The following is a 22,166-nucleotide window of genomic DNA, read 5'->3' on the forward strand; positions in this document are numbered from 1 at the left end:
TTCACTATCTCAACAAATTAGAATACTTCATAAGACCAATAAAAAGATTCTCTGTGGGGTTCAGGTCTGGTGAGTTTGTTGGCCAGTCAAGCACACCAACACCATGGTCATTTTAACCAACTTTTGATGCTTTTGGCAGTGTGGGCAGGTGCCAAATCCTGCTGGAAAATGAAATCGGTATCTTCAAAAAGCTGGTCAGGAGAAGGAAGCATGAAGTGCTCCAAAATGTCTTGGTAAACGGGTGCAGTGACTTTGGTTTTCAAAAAACTCAATGGACCAACACCAGCAGATGACATTGCACCCCAAATTATCACAGACTGTGGAAACTTAACACTGGACTTCAAGCAACTTGGGCGATGAGCTTCTCCACCCTTCCTCCAGACTCTAGGACCTTGGTTTCCAAATGAAATACAAAACTTGCTCTAATCTGAAAAGAGGACTTTGGACCACTGTGCAACAGGTTTTTCTACTTCTTATCCCAGATAAGACACCTCTGGCATTGTCTGTGGTTCAGGAGTGGCTTAACAAGAGGAATACGACAACTGTAGCCAAATTCCTTGACACGTCTGTGTGTGGTGGCTCTTGATGCCTTGACCCCAGCCTCAGGCCATTCCTTGTGAAGTTCACTCAAATCGATTTTGCTTGACAATCCTCATAAGGCTGCGGTTCTCTCAGTTGGTTGTGCATCTTTTTCTTCCACACTTTTTCCTTCCACTCACCTTTCTTTTAACATGCTTGGATACAGCACTCTGTGAACAGCCAGCTTCTTTGGCAATGAATGTTTGTGGCTTCCCCTCCTTGCGAAGTGTGTCAGTGATCGTCTTCTCAGATCAGCAGTCTTCACCATTATTGTGTAGCAAATTGAGAGACCATTTTGAAGGCTTAGAAAACCTTTGCAAGTATTTTTAATTGATTAGCTGATTGGCATGTCACCATATTCAAATTTATTGAGAATTGGTGGGTTTAGGCCAGTTTGAATCCCCCAGTGGTTTGTTGTGCAATGCATCATGGGATTTATTTTGGCCCATCTATTTGGGTTTCTATCTCTGTGTGATAAGTCTGTTTGTTTTGCTTTGTCTAATTGTGAACATTTTGCCTTTGGTAACATGTAAGATGATGACTTCCTCCACTTAGTCAAATGAAATGTGTAACTGCTGTCAAAAGTGGGGCTGTTTAGTTCCAGTTAAATCTGGAATGGCTTCGCCAACATCATAATGTCAAGGCTAAGGGTGTCAAAGAGTAACCAGCAGCCAAAGTTTAAGCTCAGCTGAACTGTACAGTGGTAGCTCAGATTGCCTCCGATGGTAAGTCTATCAGCGGTGTAGGATAACCCTTTTGTTGTGTCAAAGGCATACAGTACGTCAGAGATGAATACATAATTTATATCTCTGTTAGTCATACTTGATCAGCAGCTATATATACTGTACATAAAGCACAATCTTCTCTTCCCCTTGTGCCACTGCAGATAGGTGGGCTAGTGGATCATTACCAGTTCCAGCACAGAGGAATTATCAAATGCTCCACTATTAAAAACAGAGGAAACTACAGTCTCATCACCATAGAGACCAAGGTACAAAGATCATGTACTTTCAGTCACTGAGACACCACTGAATAGTTAATAAGTTAGGCTACTCAACCCTATAAACACCACACACACTTACCAAAACAGATTAAGAGAGTGGTACACCAAACCACATGGATGTATCCTTAAACTTGGCCAAAATTAAATGAGGCAATGATAATTGCTCTTAATGAATAATTCATTTAATTCACTGTGGTTTGTAAAGCATGATATGCATTTAGCAGCACATCATAAATATGTCTTAATGCTAAATGTGAAGTGGATCCAGCAACAGATGGTTCAAAGGAGAGTAAAAAGAACCAACACAATGGACCAAACTCACGCCGCCAGCTTCAATGACCCTGTAACGACTGGGTGAAGGAGAGGCAGGAAGCAAGTGCGAGAATAATGAGATTTAATGAAGACAATAGACAATACAAAACTGAGACACAAATAATGCTGGGAGGAATGCACAGACCAAGATGTTGGTGAGGAATGACGAATCCGGAAGGCGGAGGTGAGTTGGCAGCAGGAGAGGGTGAAACAGGAACTGCAGGGAAGCGAGCTGAAGGTAAGTGGTTTTGCTTGGTAGTGGGTTGCGTAGAGTGGACGGGATTCCGGGGAGACACGGACATCCAACGCAGAAACACACAAGAAAGCAAAGCATAGGTCACAAACATGAAACAACGCTCTCACAAACACAAGACACTAGACAAGCCAATATATAGGGATGAGTAATGAGTGACAGTTGTTGCTGATGACAATTAACCGAGACGCCCACAAACTAATCAGTGCTGACGCGTAACACACAGACTTCACCCACAAAGTGCAAAACCCAGAGATCACGGTTGATAGACCCTGAATGGAACAGCATGTGGTATATTGTTAGTATGCAACGCATTAGAATCAGATATGTTATATTCAGTTAAAAGACATTAATAAACTGAACAGTACTAAACTAAAGCAATATGTTCAGAAGTATTTTATGATATCAAAATATCCCTTGAAAAGAGTACCTTTATAGAAATAATATAGATAAAGTTTAAACTGAATTTAATGCTTTCAGTCACTTAATTGCATGTTATTTACAATTCAATAATTCTTTAAAATATATAATTAATGCAATTAGTTGAATTAAGTGATAATCTGAGATGAATAAAAGCATGCTAAAACCTTTTATGTTTGCCTTCTGTTCCATAGAACTGTAATCACAACTGCTTGGCTACACTGGGAAAGGGGTTTTCGTTTCCATCCTGGATGCTAGTACAGAAAGACAGCATACAGATCTAAAACAGAACTATGTAAGTGCTTTGATATCTTGAGATTATATGAGAAGAAATAACAAAAAAATAGATATTTCCATGCAGAAATCTCACAAAAATGGAAAATGGAAATAAATTGGGTTGCGTACATCATTTAATTTTTACACTTCAGAATTTAGGAGAGAAGAATGGCTCATACAATCTGATATACTGTATGTCTATAATGTTATATAAACATATATTTATTTAAAAATAATCAAACCTGGTGGGATGAGTGAGATAAGAAAGACTAGAAAGACTAGTCATATGTTGTCAATATGCTAACAGATTCACCCAACAGTTCAACCAAAAATTGTAATTCTGTCATCATTTACTCACCCTAAAGTTGTTCTATGAAATTCTTTCAGCATTTGAACACGCACACACACACACACACACATACACAAGATATTCTGAAGAATGTTTGTAACCAAACAGTTGACAGTAGCCATTGACTTCCATAGTATGAGAAAAAATATATATAAGTGACGTGACATTCAGCCAAGTATGGTGACCCATACTCAGAATTCATGCTCTGCATTTAACCCCAAAGTGCACACACGGAGCAGTGGGCAGCCATTTATGCTGTGGCGCCCGGGGAGCAGTTGGGGGTTCCATGCCTTGCTCAAGAGCACCTAAGTCGTGGTATTGCTGGCCAGAGATTCAAACCCACAACCCTATGGTTAGGAGTCAAACTCTCTAACCACTAGGCCACGACTTCCCTATATAATGGAAGTCAAAGGCTAGCGTCAACTGTTTAGTTACCAACATTCTTCAAAATAACTTTTTAAGAAAGCTTATGAAAGAAGCTCATATTGGTGAATAAGTGCAGGGTGAATAAATTATGATTTAATTTTTTATTTTTGGGCAAACGGTCCCTTTAATGTGTCATTCTATCTTTATAAGGATGCACTAGCTAGCTATGATGTTAACAGCAATGATCCAGATCCAATACCACGTTATGATGCAACCAATGAAAATAAGTTCGTACATTTCCACTATGACTCAGTCTCACTTCCCTCTCAATAAGTCTCAAAGTATTTTGATTTTAAATAGATTTTAAAATTAAGTGTTCCAGTCAAAAATGAGGTTTTCCATTTCTTTTTGATTTCATTAAAGACATGGAACAAGATGTGCTGGTCTGGTGGCTGCTGCTGCGAACAATTCCCTCAGCATTGTCGGAATTGCCTACGATGTAAAAACTGGTGGTGAGTTATCAGAATTGTCTCTATGTCTCAGTGGCCATGTTTGGTAGACTATATCCTGCCTACTGTTATGCTTTATACAACAATAATAATTTAGTACTGGTAGTATGTAATATTGGTATTCAAAGTGGTTATTGATATTTATGAAGCTGTGTTTCCCAATCCCAACATGAAGGTGTGCGTATGCTGGATGGCGATATTGCCTGATATGGTGGAAGCCCAATCCCTGAGTCTGAAACAGCAGTATATTGACATCTACAGCTCCAGTTGGGGTCCAGATGATGATTGGAGTAGATGTTCCTGGCCCTCTTGCCCGGTTTGCATGGGTTGCATGTACATGGATGAATTGTGGTTAAAATCACTCCTCATAAAAAAATTATTGTTTAAATAATAGGTTCGAATCCCCGGGAACACATGATAGGTAAAAATTGATAGCCTGAATGCACTGTAAGTCGCTTTGGATAAAAGCGTCTGCTAAATGCATAAATATAAATATATAAATATAATATATATAAATAGTATTTTTACTATTTGCTATTTTTGCAGGAAATGTGGGGCAGAGTCAGACTACTGCTCATGTGATGGTTAAACCAACAGCATTTACAACATCTCAGTAGGCAGCACCATTCAGAGTGGCTGAAAGCCGTGGTACCTGGAGGAATGCTCCTCTACTCTGACAGCAATGGAGACAGTCACAGCTTAGGCATTGTGATTCACTCAGTGTGTATTTGTTTGATTCTTTGTCAAAAATGGGTGGTTTTTCCTCATTGGATTCATGCATATGTGTGTTTTCAGGTGACAAAAATTTGAGGCAGCGTTGCACTGATGAGCACTCTGGCACTTCAGAATCAACCACTATGGCTGCAAGAATCATCGCCCTCACGGTGGAGGCAAAGTAAGCAGTCATGTTTTATGATCTGCCCATTAGAAGGAGTTGTCTATATGTTAGAATTGGCAAGTACTTAGTGGTCAAATCAAATGCGGCGATCTTAATTTGAACTACTACCAACTGGCAAGTGTAAACACATATCTTGTGCAGAACTTTAACTCTTTCCATTGGTTCAGATTCGTTCAGAGCCAATCACTGTCACGGCTTATGCTGCTGGAAGGAACACGGAGCCGAGGGATAAAACGAAACAAGGATTTATTAAATAAAACATAAACAAGGCAAGTCGTAAATAACAGGTGGCAAGAGGCAAGTGGCAAGTAACAGGTGACAAGTTGACATTTAGACGAGTAGACCCGACCAAACAGAACTGAAAGGACAAGGCTTTTATAGAAGGGATAATTGGGGAAACACAGGTGGATGGCATGACTAAATTAACAGGGACATGGAACACATGGGGAAATGACTAGACACACCTGGGAACTAATCAAAACCACACACGGAAGACAGAAACTGGGTCACAGGGGAAAAAAACACACAAAATAAGTCCAGGTGTGTGACAGTACTCCCCCCTCCCGGTAGGTGCGTCCTCGCACCGTAGAAACAACAAAGGGAGGCGTGGGTGGGAACTTGGGAGGAGGTTCCGGTGGAGGACAGCCTCCCAGGAGGGGGCCAGCAGACAGGGACCACAGAGGAAGAAGCCAGGGAGGAGATGACGGAGGGAGGAGACAGGAAGGATGTGAAGCAGGAGGTACCCAGCAGGACCCAGGCCACATCCATAACGGCCCAAGGTTGGGCCGACGGTGGAAGGAGCCATGGAGGAGGAATGGTCACTGACTCCAGGGACTCGACCCACGGCAACGGAGCAAGTGGAGGAGGAGCCCGAGGTGGAGACGGAGAGCCGAAGAGCCAGGGTGATGGGGAGGAGCCGGAGGTCCTAGGCGGAACAGATGGCTCTGGTGACTGACGCGGCGATGTGGATCCGGAAGGCCGCGGTGAGGCCAGAGTGACCGAGGACTGAGGTGTAGCCGAGGGGATGAAGGAGCCTGACGGAGCCGGAGGGACGGAGGGATGAGGCGAAGCCGGAGGAGTGGAGTCCCGAGGCATAGGATGGACGACGCCAGACCAAGGCGGAGCCGGAGGGACGAGGGAGCCAGGCAGAGCTTGCGGACTGCCGGGCCACGGCGGAGAGGAAGGAGCTAGGAGCCATGGTGGAGCCGACGGGTCAACGGGCCGAGGCGGAGTCCAGGCCTCAGAGGCTGGAGGCGGAGGTGAGGGAGACGCCGACCAAGGCGTCGCTGGAGGATGGCGGTCCCGCTGAGCTCGCACCACAATCATGGTAGGCTGAGGGCGAGCAGAGGGGCAGCCAGACGACAGCGGAGGAGGAGGCAGGAGTGGGTGGGAATTTTGGAGGAGCAGGCATTGGAGTAAGCTCTGGGGCTGGAGCCCTTCCTGGGCTTAACGGGGGTTCAGGAGCCCGTCCTGGGCTTAACGGGGGTTCAGGAGCCCGTCCTCGGCTTAACGGGGGTTCAGGAGCCCGTCCTCGGCTTAACGGGGGATCAGGAGCCCGTCCTCGGCTTAACGGGGGATCAGGAGCCCGTCCTGGGCTTAACGGGGGATCAGGAGCCCGTCCTGGGCTTACAGGAGGATCAGGAGCCCGTCCTGGGCTTACAGGAGGATCAGGAGCCCGTCCTGGGCTTAACGGGGAATCAGGAGCCCGTCCTGGGCTTAAAGGAGGATCAGGAGCCCGTCCTGGGCTTAACGGAAGATCAGGAGCCCGTCCTGGGCTTAAAGGAGGATCACGAGCCCGTCCTGGGCTTACAGGAGGATCAGGAGCCCGTCCTGGGCTTAACGGGGGAACAGGAGCCCGTCCTGGGCTTAACGGGGAATCAGGAGCCCGTCCTGGGCTTAACGGAAGATCAGGAGCCCTTCCTGGGCTTAACGGAAGATCAGGAGCCCTTCCTGGGCTTAACAGAGGATCAGGAGCCCGTCCTGGGCTTAAAGGAGGATCAGGAGCCCATCCTGGGCTTAACGGAAGATCAGGAGCCCTTCCTGGGCTTAACAGAGGATCAGGAGCCCGTCCTGGGCTTACAGGAGGATCAGGAGCCCATCCTGGGCTTACAGGAGGATCAGGAGCCCGTCCTGGGCTTAACGGAAGATCAGGAGCCCTTCCTGGGCTTAACAGAGGATCTGGCATAGGTGAATTGGAACCCCCCTCATTTTGACCCATTTGGCGCTCCATATTTTGCTCCCTCGTGGTGGGCAGTGTCGCCGGCTCTCGCACCTGGTCTGACGGGATGCTCTCTGGCTCTCCGTCATCGGTGGGCTCGGGCTTATGCCTCGTACCGTGGGGAGATTGTAGGCTGGGCTCTGGGTCCAGAGTGGACCTGGCGAGATCCTCCATTGGGCCGACCGTGAGAGGGGACCCATTTCTCACCAGATTCCACTCTATAAATGCGGCGAAATCCTCCCGAGGACCATCTTCGGGCGACAACGCTCTGCACCTAGGGTTCAGGCTGGCGTGATAAAAGGTGCAGAGCGCGTGGTCCGGGTAGCTGGTGGCATTAGCTAGCCAGAGAAACCGTCTGGTATGGTCCTCGAGAGACAGTCCCTCCTGCTCCAGCAGGAGGAGGAGGTATTCGGGGCGATAGAGGGGATCCATGAAACACTACAGAAAGAAAAAAGACTGTGAAAAAAAAACGGAAAACAAAACGGAGGGAAAACACGCAGTTTTTGACTTTTTCAGGTCGGGTCTTCTGTCACGGCTTATGCTGCTGGAAGGAACACGGAGCCGAGGGATAAAACGAAACAAGGATTTATTAAATAAAACATAAACAAGGTAAGTCGTAAATAACAGGTGGCAAGAGGCAAGTGGCAAGTAACAGGTGACAAGTAGACAAGTTGACATTTAGACGAGTAGACCCGACCAAACAGAACTGAAAGGACAAGGCTTTTATAGAAGGGATAATTGGGGAAACACAGGTGGATGGCATGACTAAATTAACAGGGACATGGAACACATGGGGAAATGACTAGACACACCTGGGAACTAATCAAAACCACACACGGAAGACAGAAACTGGGTCACAGGGGAAAAAACACACAAAATAAGTCCAGGTGTGTGACAATCACACTGTAGGATAAAATATTTACTATCATCACTTTGTTCTCCATCCTCAGTCCAGCTCTGACCTGGAGGGACATGTTCAGCACATTGTGATGAAACCTTCACGTCGTGGTTACCTGAGTGCTTCAGACTGGCAGAACAATGGAACTGGATATGATGGTAAAATGAGCCTGTATATTAAACGTCATGTTTTTATTTTTAGCTTACAAGCACCCAAAGTCTTTATCATATCTTAAATCATAATATATATATATATATATATATATATTAAAAACTTTTAGCATGTGGAACATACTTTAAAAACATAGTATGTGAAATGAGATGCAGGCATTAATCACTGCATGCAATTGCATGGAAGATAAAGCATGCTTTCATTGGCAGTGTATAATGAACTGTGTTATCATTGGCTGTCATGCAGTTAGTCACCTTTACGGGTTTGGATTGATGGATGCTGAAGCCATGGTGAAGGAAGCAGAGACCTGGAAGCAGATGTCTCCTCAACACGTGAGTGAGGAAAATGTAGTCCAGACTGCCAGGCAACTATTTGCTCATAATCTTGCTCATTATCTTATACCATGGTATTCAAATCATCCTCCAAGATATTTAAAAAAATATCATAGTAATGCCATGGTACTTTTATGCATTTATGTATCTCGGGATCATCAGTCCAGAGTGGGTGTTGAGGTCAGTGTTTAAGTCCACAGGCTGCTCTTCTCAGCGTCTGCAGCGGGTGGTCTATCTGGAGCATGTGGTTGTATGTGTCACAATCACACATCCTCACCGTGGAGACCTGTCAGTCACACTGACATCACCCTCTGGAGCAAGATCTCAGCTTCTCACAAACAGGTACAAATATGCTGAGCCAGTTCAGATGGACTGGAATTAAAATAATAACTGTATTCACTGAAATACAGTACATGATTCACCCTTCAAAGCCTACTATGTCATGTTTGATGAAATTCATGAGGCCTCTAAATTATTATTTGTTTAGCAAGTAAAAGGCCTTTTAATATAATAAATAAATAAATAATCCACCTTCAGTTAACGGTAAATGTGTCTCTTTGCCTTGACATCTTTACAGATTTGTATAAAGTAAATGTAATACATTTTATATTGTTAGTAATATTTCAAGATGAACACTTCGTGGACTGAAGGGTTATCATCCATATATAATTTTTTAGGAAAAATCATGTTAAAATGTAAGTATCAAATATGATAGATCAGGCTTTTGAGGAATGTTTATTTGTACATCTCTCAATCATAAAATGTAAACACAAAACTATGCTGCTGTGAACATAAAACTAAGCATTTAAATATCATCTTACTGAGACATACTGTAATATTGGGAGATATAGTGGCAACTAATATTTACACAATATGAACTGTTATACTGTTGTAAAGATCTTATTGATTTACATTACAAGCTATCAGAATTAAATTTTACTTGGCCGTATGAATATCAGCGACTTCTCCAAATACACAATTTGCCCACTAATTATCTTTCAATTATTCTGGAACTAATTTCTTTCAGACCGAATGACCAATCCAACGAGGGCTTGTCACGGGACGTACACAAATAGGAAGATCCAAACGCAGTTTTTATTGGGGTAAATCCAGAATAAATAAGCCAGGCACAGGTCAAAATCCAGGTAAGCAGTACAAAACAAGAAACACGAATAAAAAACAGGGAACATGAAATACTGGGTGACATAAACCAAGGGCTCCAAAACAATGACAGAAACAACAGGGTATTTAAGGGCATGTGCAAACAATGTAAGTGGGGACAGCTGTGTGCAATGAACAGTGATGAGTAATGACAAAGGCTAGTGGGAAAACAGTTCCTGAAGTGGGAAGACGATATGTTTGTTAAAACATATCGTCATAATAACTAAAATTATTTTAATTGAAACGGAAATAATTTTAAGTATTTTAGAAGTTTTGGAAGTTTTTATATTCTTCAGGCTTCCCTATTACTTAACTACTTAATTTGTCGGTCTGTTCCAGTTGATGGAAGTTTGCTATGGTGGGTCCCAAAACAAATGTTGTCATTAGTTAAATAATAAAGTAATCTTGACTAAACATCACTTAAACATGTTAGGCTCATAAATCAAAAACAAGAGTTCTAAAGTTTGTTTAACCTATTTACCTACAAAATATTTACAATTTATATTTCAAGTGTTGTGAATTAAAAAAAAAATATATATTATTATTTATTTAATTTGACTCCACTGTCTCTGGGCTTACATACTTATATTTAAAAAATTTAGGATAGATGAATCGATTGTTTAAAATCATGTAATCATTGTGCTGAAGGCTACCTGATGGAGAACTGGAGATGTGTGTCCTCCTGAAGTCAAGGTTTCTACACTGTACAAGCAAAGACAGACACTCAGAGCACCTGTAAGAGTGTGTGTGATGCCTCCTCTCATCTGTTCAGCATTTATCATCATTTCCCACCTATATTTTGATTCTGAAGTGTGTGTATATGTGCAGGTCTGTCTGGTCTGTGTCATGCCAGATAAAGAAAACTGCAGTGAGTGTGAGGACACACACACACACTTCTGGACGGTGTGTTCTCAGCAATACCTGTGTTGAAGGTAAGTTCTGTTTTTTTTTTCCAACCAGAGTATGCAACCTGTTGATGTAAAGTAGAGTTGTAACCAGTGTTGGGGAAAGTTCTTTTTAAAAGTAACACATTAATATATTCCGTTACTCCCTAAAAAAGTAACTAATTGCATTATAGTAATGTGTTACGTTACTTTTTGCAGTACTTTTTCTCATCTTGGCTGGGCTTGGTTGTTTGTTTGTTTGTTTTTTATATAAAAAGTGAAATGAGTAAAAGCTGCAGAAACAAACCTTTCTGCTATGCTGTCATCCTGGAAAAGAGGAATAGGATGCAGGAGAAGAAAGTTTAGCTGAAGTTGAAAGTTGAAACCCCCAAAACTGGTTGTAATATTTCAGATATAATTGTAATTGATGTATGTTTGTGGTTAAAGGGAGTATCAGGACGAGAGTGGAGAGTGTCAGTCATGTGATGTGTCCTGTCATAAATGTAAAGGTCCAACAAGTGTGGACTGTCTCAGCTGCTCCAACACACAGTAAGAAACAATTTCAACAATTACTTATTATATTAAGCAGCGTTTTTTTAAACATCGATTTTAGGAAGAATCATTATTATATAATAATTGAGCCCCAATAATAATTTATAATAACTGAGTACCAAATCAGCATATTAGAAGGACTTCTGAAGGATCATGTGACACAGGAGTAAGGCTGAAAAATTCAGTTTTTGCCATCACAGGAATAAATCACATTTTATAATATATTAAAATATTAAACAGTTATTTTAAATGGCAATAATATTTCTCAATATTATGGTTTTACTGTGCTTTTGATCAAATAAATGCAGCCTTGGTGAGCATAAGAGACTTCTTTCAAAAACTATTTAGTACATTTAATTATTATAATGATTTTACATTTTTCTTAATTATTTTATTGTACAGTTATTTGCTAATAATGTGCATTTCCGCTGTCATGCGCTTGATGAGGGTCGATGTGTGGTCAGCTGCTCAGATGGGAAGTACACATCCAGTGGACAGTGTCACCTCTGTTACCACTCTTGTGCTCCGATGTAACTGTACCAGCTGTAATACAGGTCGGAAATTCAATTCTCATCATAGACAAAACGGCTAGTGTACCAATGACGCAACTAATTAAACAGACACACCTGCCACAATCCAGTTAATCTTATTTATAAGAGCTCTATCCAATGTACAGAATGAAGACTTGGCAAGCACTACTAAATGTGAGTAAAAAATGGCCTTCTTAATACAGTAGTCTGATCGTATAGTAATTTGCTGTTTAGTGGTAAGCAAGTAAAATCAAAAAGATGCAAATTATTTAATAAAAAAAATTCAGTGTGACTGTCTTACATCTCACAGCAAATTTTACCTTATAGCTTGCATTTTAATTTACCTTTATCTTGGATGATCTTGATATGGTATGGTAATTTCATGAGTAATATGTGTTTTCTTTGTGTGTTGTAGATAGGTTTGGGGTGGACCGGTACCTGTTCCATGAAGTCATGTGAGCCATGTCCTTCACACTGCAAACTCTGTTCTTCAGCCACAACGACGGAATCTGTAATAAACTGGAGTGTGGCGAAGGTTTGACTTCATCTTCCTGTACAGTTTAAGTTTCACTTGTTTTTTTTTTTTTTGTTTTTTTTAGAACACACACAAAAAAATAGATATTTAGCACAATGTCGAAACTGCTCTTTTTCGTATAAGGATATATATTCAGTGCGTATAGAAAAGAATCATGTGATGTGAAGCATGGTGATGTGATCATTTTAATTAAAAAACATTAAAAACCTTTTTTTTTTAACCATTAAAAAATGGCTGCCCACTACTCCGGGTGTGTGTTCACAGTGTGTGTGTTCACTGCTGTGTGTGTGCACTTTGGATGGGTTAAATGCAGAGCACAAATTCTGAGAATGGGTCACCATACTTGGCTGTATGTCACGTCACTTTTTCGTCATATTTTGTCACTTTTTTGTTGCTTTGCAGCATGAAATTAAGTTACATTTGCAACTTATAACATTGAAATAAAAGATATATCACCATGTCAGAAAAAAAAAAATCTGAATCACTGAGTTGGAAAAAGGATCACCCCTTGTGTCAGTATTTTGTTGAAACACCGTTTGCTTAAATTACAGCCTTTAGTCTGTTGGAATTTGTGTCTACTACCTTTGCACATTTAGACATCCCTTACAAAAAAGAGGTTTATTCAAGTGTGCTATTAGTATACTTCTTTTAAACTAAAAATAGGAAAGTATGCTTTTAGTTTACTTTTTGTGTACTTCTCAGAAATGGGCTTTATGTACTCCTCATAAATATACTTAAAATGACATTTAAGTATACTTGACTTAATACTTGCAAAAATTTCATATATTTGAGCTATACTCCTAGAATCCATGTTTTCATTATTATACGGTAGAGTGCGCTAGTACACATCAACTGCACAGAATTTCCAAAAAAAACACAAGTGAAGAAGAAAAAAGAAACACCAGATACTAACACGTAACACGATCATCTGACATAAAACAGCATCAAAACTGTAACATTATGGAATAAAATGTCGACTGATGAAGAGGTTATCATTACAGTCAAGCTTTGGGCAGTTGATCGACTCCATCTATGTTTTGATTAGATAAAAGATTCAAGATTTTTATTCGTCACATACAAAATTATATATAGCATATATAACCAGCAGTGAAATGTGAGTCAGGTCTGCTCCATGGACAGTGCAATTATTAAAGAAAACAACACAGATGAAAATATACATAAATATAGTTATGTAAGAATGAAATAAAAGTAAACAATCAAAATATAAGAATAAAAAAAGAACGCAAAATAATGTGCATGAAAATAAACTGTAGTCTTAAATATTAAGATATACAGGGATGTACAATGTGCATATGTGCATTTTACTGTAGTCTTAAATATTAAGATACACAGGAATGTACAAGAAGCAAATGTGCAAACAGGGTGACACTGTCAGTGTGTCTATGTGAGGTAGTGAATGATGAATATCTTACTGATAAAGTGAACATTAAGTGGAGGCATGAGGATGTTAAGAGGCTGGTTTAGAGTTTAGGAGCCTGATGGCCTGGGGTCTCTCAGTTTTTGCCATCAGGCTACGGTAGCGCTTACAAGATGGCAGCAAAGTGAAAAGATGGTTACTAGGGTGGGTGGAGTCTTTGATGATTTTAGCAGCTCTACTTCTCCAGCGTTTGAGGGAGATTTCCTGCAGAAAGGGGAGAGCAGACCCTGAAATGCGCTCAGCTTTGCAGTCTTGACTGGAGCTGTTCCCATACCGCACTGAGTCAATACACTTTCTATAGCCCCAGAATAGAAAGTTTTCAGGATTGCTGGTGAGAACCTGAATTTCCTCAGCTGTTGCAGATGGTACAGTCTTTGCCTGGCTTTATTAACCTGTGTTTGAATGTGAGTAGTCCAAGTCAGGTCCTCGGAGATGTTTACACCAAGGTACTTGAAGCCGCTCACCCTCTCCACAGGGGTCCCGCTGATCCTAAGAGGAGTATAGGGCTGCTGCTGTCTCTTCCTGAAGTCCACAATCAGCTCTTTAGTTTTGCTCACATTCAGAGAGAGACAGTTGTCCTGGCACCATGATGTTAATTTCTCTACCTCATCCAAGTATGCGGTCTCATAATTGTTGTGAATGAGGCCCAGAACCATAATATCATCAGCAAATTTGATAATAGATGTGGAGCTGTGCGAAGACACGCAGTCATGTGTGTATAGAGAGTAGAGCAGGGGACTCAGGACACAGCCCTGCGGGGCTCCTACGTTCAGGGTGATGGAGCTGGAGGTGTACTGGCCTAGTTTCACCACTTGAGGTCTGCCGGTGAGGAAATCAAGAATCCAGTTGCAGAGTGAAGAATTCAGGCCGAGGTCTATGAGTTTAGAAGCTAGCTTTAAGGGGACTATAGTAGTAAAAATTGAGCTATAGTCAATAAATAGCAGCCTTGCATAGTTCCTGTTATTGCCAGAGATGGGACCAAGTCACACATGTGCAAGTCTCAAGTAAGTCTCAAGTCTTAGCCTTCAAGTCTCAAGTAAGTCCCAAGTATTTTTTTCTTGGGCAAGTCAAGTCAAGTCACAAGTTATGTCAAGTCAAGTCAAGTCCTGTATTAAGTCAAGTCAAGTCCAAGTCAAGTCACCTTATTATTGTAATTTTACCTGCAGATTCTGATCTTAATAAAGTTAAAAGACAAGATATAAGTAACTGTCAGTAAATTAAAATAATTTGGATTTGCATTGTAAATACTCATGTTCAGTAAACATGGAATCAAACAAAATTGTAACTTCATAAAATTATTTATTTTTCACTTCTGCCAACAGTGTTTGAAATGTTTTACATTTTCAACATTGAGTCCATAAAACAAATAACAGCTAAACATCCAACAGACTCCTCTCTGAACACCTCTCTCTCTTTCTCTCTCTCTCTCTCTCTAACACGACATACAGTCAAGTATGGTGACCCATACTCAGAATTCGTGCTCTGCATTTAACCCATCCAAAGTGCACACACATGGAGCAGTGAACACACACACTGTGAACACACACCCGGAGCAGGGGGCAGCCATTTATGCTGCGGCGCCCGGGGAGCAGTTGGGGGTTCGATGCCTTGCTCAAGGGCTCCTCAGTCGTGGTATTGAGGGTGGAGAGAGCACTGTACATGCACTCCCCCCACCCACAATTCCTGCCGGCCCAAAACTCGAACTCACAACCCTTCGATTGCAAGTCTGACTCTCTAACCATTAGGCCACAACTTCCCCTCAAACACAGTTTACATACAACATTACACTTTCTTACATTTCTCCTCTCTCTCTCTCAAGTTCAAGTTCAAGTTGCTTTATTGGCATGACATTTGAGTTACAGTATCGCCAAAGCATTTAGATACAGAATAAAATATAAAATATGATTACAATAAAATACAATACAATAAAAATAGCAGCAGATAATATTTCTAATAATAATAATAGTAATTATATACAATTAAGAATTTCAAATAAAACAGTTGAATACAATAAATGATACCTTTCGTATGGTGTGTATGGTGTATAAATATTTAGCAGCTAGTGTGACTGCCGTCTCATTCTCTCCAAGTATATAGAGTAGTTTCTCTGAGTCATTTAGAGACAAGAATGAACGATTCAAAGCTTCAAACTGTGGGAAGAATGTTTCTCTTGTAGTGCTGTATTTGGGAAGTGTTTCTCATCCTCTGTTTGATTCAGCTCACAGTGTTTGCACAGTCTCTCTTCTCTCGGTAGCCAGGATCTTTTATGTCTACCAATCTCTATTTCCAAATCATGATCACTGAGTCGATATTTTGAAAGGATTTGTCTTTCTTTTAATTGCTTGAGTGATAAGTAATTTGCCAGTTTTGTGGTTCTGTTTAGGGCCGAATAACACTGGAGTTTGGTTTGGAGCTCAAATTCATTTTTTCATTTTTCATCTTAATTATACTTCAGATTTTTGTCAATTAGTTTCTGAATGTTGGGGTTGTGATTGGAGTCAGACTCAGTTTGGGTTTCCTTCATCAGGTGAAGCACGAGTGTGTTTCTCTCTCTCTCACACACACACACACACACTCTCTCTCTCTCTCTCTCTCTCTCTCTCTCTCAGAGTATATCCGTAAGTCATTACCTCTATTTCAAGGTATTGCACTTGCAAAATATAAGATTCGAGAGAGTCTTGTCTGCAAGCCGAGCACGATGTGGCCTATCCCACCATGTATGCGCCACCGGTATGCGCGCTCATAATGGAAGCAACGCGGTCGCGACGCACACGCGGTCGCCACGCACACGCGGTGCGACACGCTCGTTTTTTTCCAATCGCGTCCGCACCGTATCGAGTTAAAAACATCTCAACTTTTCAGAGAGCCGCAAGCGCACCGCGGGTCATGTGACAAGAACCAATCAATCAGCTTCATCCTTTCCCGTAACAACGTTGAAAGCTCAGCCAAGATGAAGGAACAGTTTATCATAGCTGTATATGGATTGCCATTTTGAAATAAATTTAGTAGCAGAGCTACTGCAAGCGATTTTTAGTGCTGCAAATCCATTTATCCTTTGCTCTTCATGGAGAGAGCGCGTCATGGTTGCTTAGCAACGGCAGACGCCTCAGGGGCGCAACTGCCCGAGCGCTTTGGAAACAAGGAGAAAGCGGCGCGGCGCGCCGCGATTTCCACGCGTTTTTAGGCGCGAATTATTGACGACAAAAGCGATGACCCTCGGTACCCCTCAAGCTGAGATGTTGATGTGATGTGATATCTGATCTAAGTGGGCGTGGTGTGCGTAAGGTAGAGAGGGCATGACTGATGATAGTGTCCTGGTCCAGTCATGACAACGCGATTCTCAGCCTGCGCTCCAGCTGAGTAATCAATTTTATTTTTAAAAATTATTTATATATTTTATATTCAAACTGAAAACATGATGTGATTAACACTCAAGTCATTCAAGTCATCCTGTCTCAAGTCAAGTCAAGTCCCGAGTCTTTAACTTCCAAGTCCGAGTCAAGTCTCAAGTATTTTATTTTTTGTCAAGTCAAGTCACAAGTCATAAAAATAGTGACTCGAGTCGACTCTAGTCCAAGTCACCAAGTCACAAGTCCCCATGTCTGTCAATGTGTGTGAGAGAAGAGTGCAGGATGTGAGAGATGGCATCATCTGTGGATCTGTTTGGGCGATAGACAAACTGAAGAGGGTTCAAAGTATCCGGTATGGAGGAGCAGATGACGTTTTTAACCAGTCTCTCAAAGACCTTCATGACTATTGATGTGAGGGCAACTGGACGATAGTCATTCAGACAAGAGGGTTGATTATCACTCTGAATGCAATTCAGTTGCTGTAGGCCTCTTATAGTTGCCTCTCTGACCAGTTTCCTCCTGCTCTTTCATCCAGTTTGGAGCGACATCATGATCTAGGGAGGTTCTGTGTTGTCGTCAAGTCAAGTCATTTTTATTTTTAAAGCACATTTAACAACAACAGCGTTGCACCAAAGTGCTATACATTTAAAACAAGGCAGATAACACAGTTACAACAAGACAACAACTCTTAAGAAAATGCTAAAGAAATAAATGAAATTTAAGAGCAGATTTTAAACTTGTCAGCAAAGGAGAAAACCTCAGATTATAGGCAGGTTATTCCAGAGTCTGGGAGCTGTAGCAGCGAATGCTTAATGTGATCCCTCTTTTTAGTACCGGTGAGAAGCCTCGCTGCAGCATTTTGCACAATTTGTAAATGGGAAATCACGGTTTCAGGCAAGCCGCTATAAAGGGAGTTGCAATAGTCCAAGTGCAAAGTTATAAAGGCATGGATTATGGTTTCCAAATCTTTTTAAGACAAGAAATGTTTTATTTTTGCAATCATTCTCAAATGATAAAAACTTCCCTTCACTACGATGCTAATTTGTTTCTCAAAGTTTAAAAATGAATCAAATACAACCCCAAGATTTCTTACATCAGTTTGAACACAAGCAGAAAGAGGGCCCAAATGAGAGATATCTGTTGGACTAGGCTGACTTAAAATCAGAATTTCACTTTTGCCCTTATTTAATTGCAAAAAATTCCTAGCCATCCAACATTTTATCTCTTCAAAACAGTCAGAGAGCGTGTCCCATGAATCACTATTTTCGATCTTAGCTGGAAGATAAAACTATGTATCATCTGCATAGCAGCGGTACAAGATCTTATATTTCTTGAATATGGAACCCAGGGGCAGCATACTGTAGCAAAAGTAAAGGGCCTAAAATGGACCCCTGGGGAACACCGCAAGACAAGGGAACTGGCCGAGAAGAGACTCTTCCAATGCTCACTGAAAATGTATACCCACCACCTTTTCCAACCTGTGTAACAAAATGCTATGGTCGATTGTATCAAATGCAGCACTTAAGTCCAATAGGACTAGTATAGCACATGAGCCAGAATTTAGAAGTTGCAGCAGATCATTACTGACTTTAAACAGTGCGGTTTCCGTACTGTGCAGCGATCTAAAACCAGATTGAAAGGTATCTAATGTATTAGACAAGTTAACAAATTAATTTAGCAGGGAAAAAACAAACAAAGGCAGCTTTGAAATGGGTCGGTAATTGCTGAGAATAGAGGGGTCAAGGTTTGGTTTCTTGAGCATGGGGTGGACCACTGCATGTTTAAGACTAGATGGGACCACTCCATTTGCTAAGGAGCTATTGATGATAGATAATACAGCTGGACTTAAGGTTGCTTTTGCCACAATTTGGCGTAGTCGGCAGGGTGTTTACAATTTAAAGTCGAGACATGTTCAATTTGTGTTTTTTGGTTGCCCTGGGTGCATTTTGATTTGTGTGCAGGAATGTTTACGATTATTTTTTTCTCTCTCTTTATACTGTGTTTATAGGCAAAACAGCAGTTGGTGTTCTTTCTCTGCCTTCCTATCTCTTTAACGGTAGAGTTTCCCTTTATTGGTCAGGATAAGTATGGAGGGGGACTTACAGGAGTTGAGGGATTTGGTCGAGCAGTTAAGGGCAGATAATGAGAGGCTGTGCCTGGAACAGTCAGGGGCCATGCCTGGACCTAGTTCCGCACCTCCTATTGTGTTACCTACTGCACTACCTGCGGCTAGAGTCCTTACTACTGAGAGACTTGTGTTTTTGCACCGTGACCGAAAATGTCCTATGTTTAGGGGCAGATCGCATTTGGGGGCCACCAAGTCTAAAAGAAAAGCTGAACAAGCTGTCATTGAAAACTGGACGGAGGAGTGCCATAGCAGCTTTGAAGCACTGAAAGCCAGGCTCACAAGTACCCCGGTGCTTCCGTATGCTGATTTTTCTCTCCCTTTTATTTTGGAGGTGGACGCAAGTCATGGTGGCCTGGGTGCCGTGTTATCACAAGAGCAACATGGTAAGGTTAGGCCCATAGCCTATGCTAGCAGGGGTTTGAGGCCCACTGAGCGCAACATGGTGAACTACAGTTCTATGAAACTGGAGTTTGTGGCACTCAAGTGGGCCATGATGGAGAAATTTCGGGAGTATCTGCTGGGCCATAAATGTGTGGTCTTTACTGACAATAATCCGCTTAGCCACTTGTCATCGGCTAAACTTGGTGCAACTGAGCAACGCTGGGCAGCCCAGCTTGCATCATTTGATTCTGAGGTAAAGTATCGTGCAGGCAGAAGTAACAAAAATGCGGATGCTCTATCCCGTCAGTATGCCCCTGTCCCAGCAAATATGGAAGCTATGCTTCCTGGTACAGCACTCCCCAAGCCTTTGCAGCAGGTCCTCCAGGGACCTGAAGCAGTTCAGAATGCTGTTGTGGCTCTGCCTCATCTCACAACTGTTGATATCTTTACCCTCCAGCAGGCTGATCCAGTTATGCAGGAGGTCTTTGTGTTTTGGAGACGTAAGCAGCGTCCTAACTTTTAAGAGCGTGAAAGGGCGTCCCGGCCTGCATTGGCGTTACTTCGACAATGGGACAGGTTGATTGAGAGGAGTGGTGTCCTGTATCGCCAGGTGTTTCGCCCTGACGGCACGGAAGTAGTCTTCCCTGCTTCCCTGAAAGAAGAGGTGCTGACTAGGGTCCACCAGGAGCATGGACATCAGGGTATAGAAAGGATGTTAGAGCTCCTGCGCCAGCGCTGTTATCGGCCTGGTATGTCTGCAGACTTGTCTGAGTGGTGTCAGTCCTGTGAGAGATGCCAAGTTGCCAAGGACTCTCAACATCCCAGTTCTAGTTTTACGGGGCACCTGTTGGCCTCACGGCCTAATGAGATTGTAGCCATTGACTAAAAAGTGTTGGAACCCTCCCAGAGTGGGTTAGAAAATGTACTGGTCATGACTGATGTTTTTAGCAAATACACAAAAAGTTACGGATCCTGTGGGTGGAAACATCCATGAATGGATTCAGGAGCACAAGACCCGCTTGCAGATGACCTTCGAAGGTGCTAAAGAGAGGTTGTGGGTTCCCATGGAGCGTCGTAAGAATAATCATGATCAGCGGGTGAGAGCTCTGCCCCTTAAATTGGACCAGCTAGTGTGGGTTCGTGATTTTACTGCATAGGGGTGTCATAAGCTCTGTGACCTTCGGTCCTATACAGTATAGAGTCCTCAAAGTGCCCAGAGAGGGAGGGTCCGTGTATACAATTGCACCAGTGGATGAACCGACTAAAGCCAGGCAGGTCAACCGTGCACTGTTGAAGGCTGTAGTTAGAGCTCATCCTTTAAGTGAGGCTGCCCCCCCTTGTTCACCTCTTGCTGACACACCGCAGTCAGAGGACGAGTTGTCAGGGGATGATCTGTTTGTGTTGAGGCAGGAGTCTCCTCTGGTAACCCCCACTCAAGTGTCTGTTACTCAAACCTCGGTTACAGCTCCTGCCTGCTGCCCTGGTGCCTACTGGGCAAGTCCCGGTTGTGCCTCTTTCTACCAGGGCAGCAGAAGGACTCACTCCCTCTTCACCTCCTTTGCCTACTTTTGTCCCTGCAGTTAGTAAAGTGGCCATATGTCGGACAGCACGGTCAACTGCTGGCCAGCATTCCAATGTCTATCACCTGCCAAGACCAGTAGTGTCAGCGGACAATGCTTCTCCTGGCCCTGTGTCCATTGCAGTAATGGCTCTCTTTTGACCTTAGAGCTAGTATAGGGTATTATTACTTATTTTATTTTTTGACTTTTACTAATTCATCGTCCAGGCGACAATGCAAAAGGTGGGGTAGATTGTAGCAGTATGGGTGTAATTACTTGGCGTTCTTTTGGCCAATCACTGCCACAGACGCCCCCACATAAAAACGGGTAGTAGTCCTCCTGACTGCAGTCTTGCTCGCTGGTGACGGAAGTGCGTCATACTTCCGGGTCGCTCGCTCTGTGTGTTTTGCTGCTGCGCTACAGATTTCCGGTTGGCAGGTCATTCCTCAACCTCGTTGTTAAACTCATTCAAAAGCGAATGTTACCGATCGCTATCTGTGCTGTTTGTATCCTTTGAGCTGCCTCCTTCGGGATTGACACACGCTGCTTGATTGGAACTGGGCTGGTTTAACTGGAGATTGTCTTCAGCCGCAGAGCATTCATTTACTAGCAAAAGCCTGGACTGCTGTTTTGTCTAACGTGCATGTTTTGAACCTTGTATCAGTAACTATTCGATCTCTGCACGTCCGTTTTTGCCTTCACAGCCACTGGATAACCACGGCCATACGGTCAAATGTGTGAGCCTCCTGTTCTGTGTGGGCCAGTATTTTAGACGGTTTGAATGTAATCTATTGGAAGGGGGTTGGCTCTTTGCAGTTATAATTTGGTTTATTTAAGTGGTTTTTTTTTCCTTTTTGTTAGCTAGCTTTCAGTTTAGCTCAAATTTGTATTTATGGTTTGTTTTTCATCAGTGACTTGTTTATTTAATCAGATTTTCTTTTGTTAACTTAGTTAAAGATGTATTTATATTTTGTTTAATTTTTTTTATTACTGAATTCATTTTCTTTGGATTAGGTCTTATTATACTTTAATCATATTTAGTATTTTGTTGTTTTTCTTGGAAT

At 42.2% G+C, this 22,166-nt stretch overlaps 1 pseudogene; it reads left to right on the forward strand.

The window, feature by feature from the left end:
- Window positions 1–2,778: 2,778 nt before the first annotated feature.
- The window catches only part of LOC132134273 (proprotein convertase subtilisin/kexin type 5-like), a 57,897-nt pseudogene continuing 38,509 nt past the window's right edge, over window positions 2,779–22,166 (forward strand).

The sequence above is a fragment of the Carassius carassius genome, chromosome 4, assembly GCF_963082965.1.
Source record: "Carassius carassius chromosome 4, fCarCar2.1, whole genome shotgun sequence".
Lineage (NCBI taxonomy): Eukaryota > Metazoa > Chordata > Actinopteri > Cypriniformes > Cyprinidae > Carassius > Carassius carassius.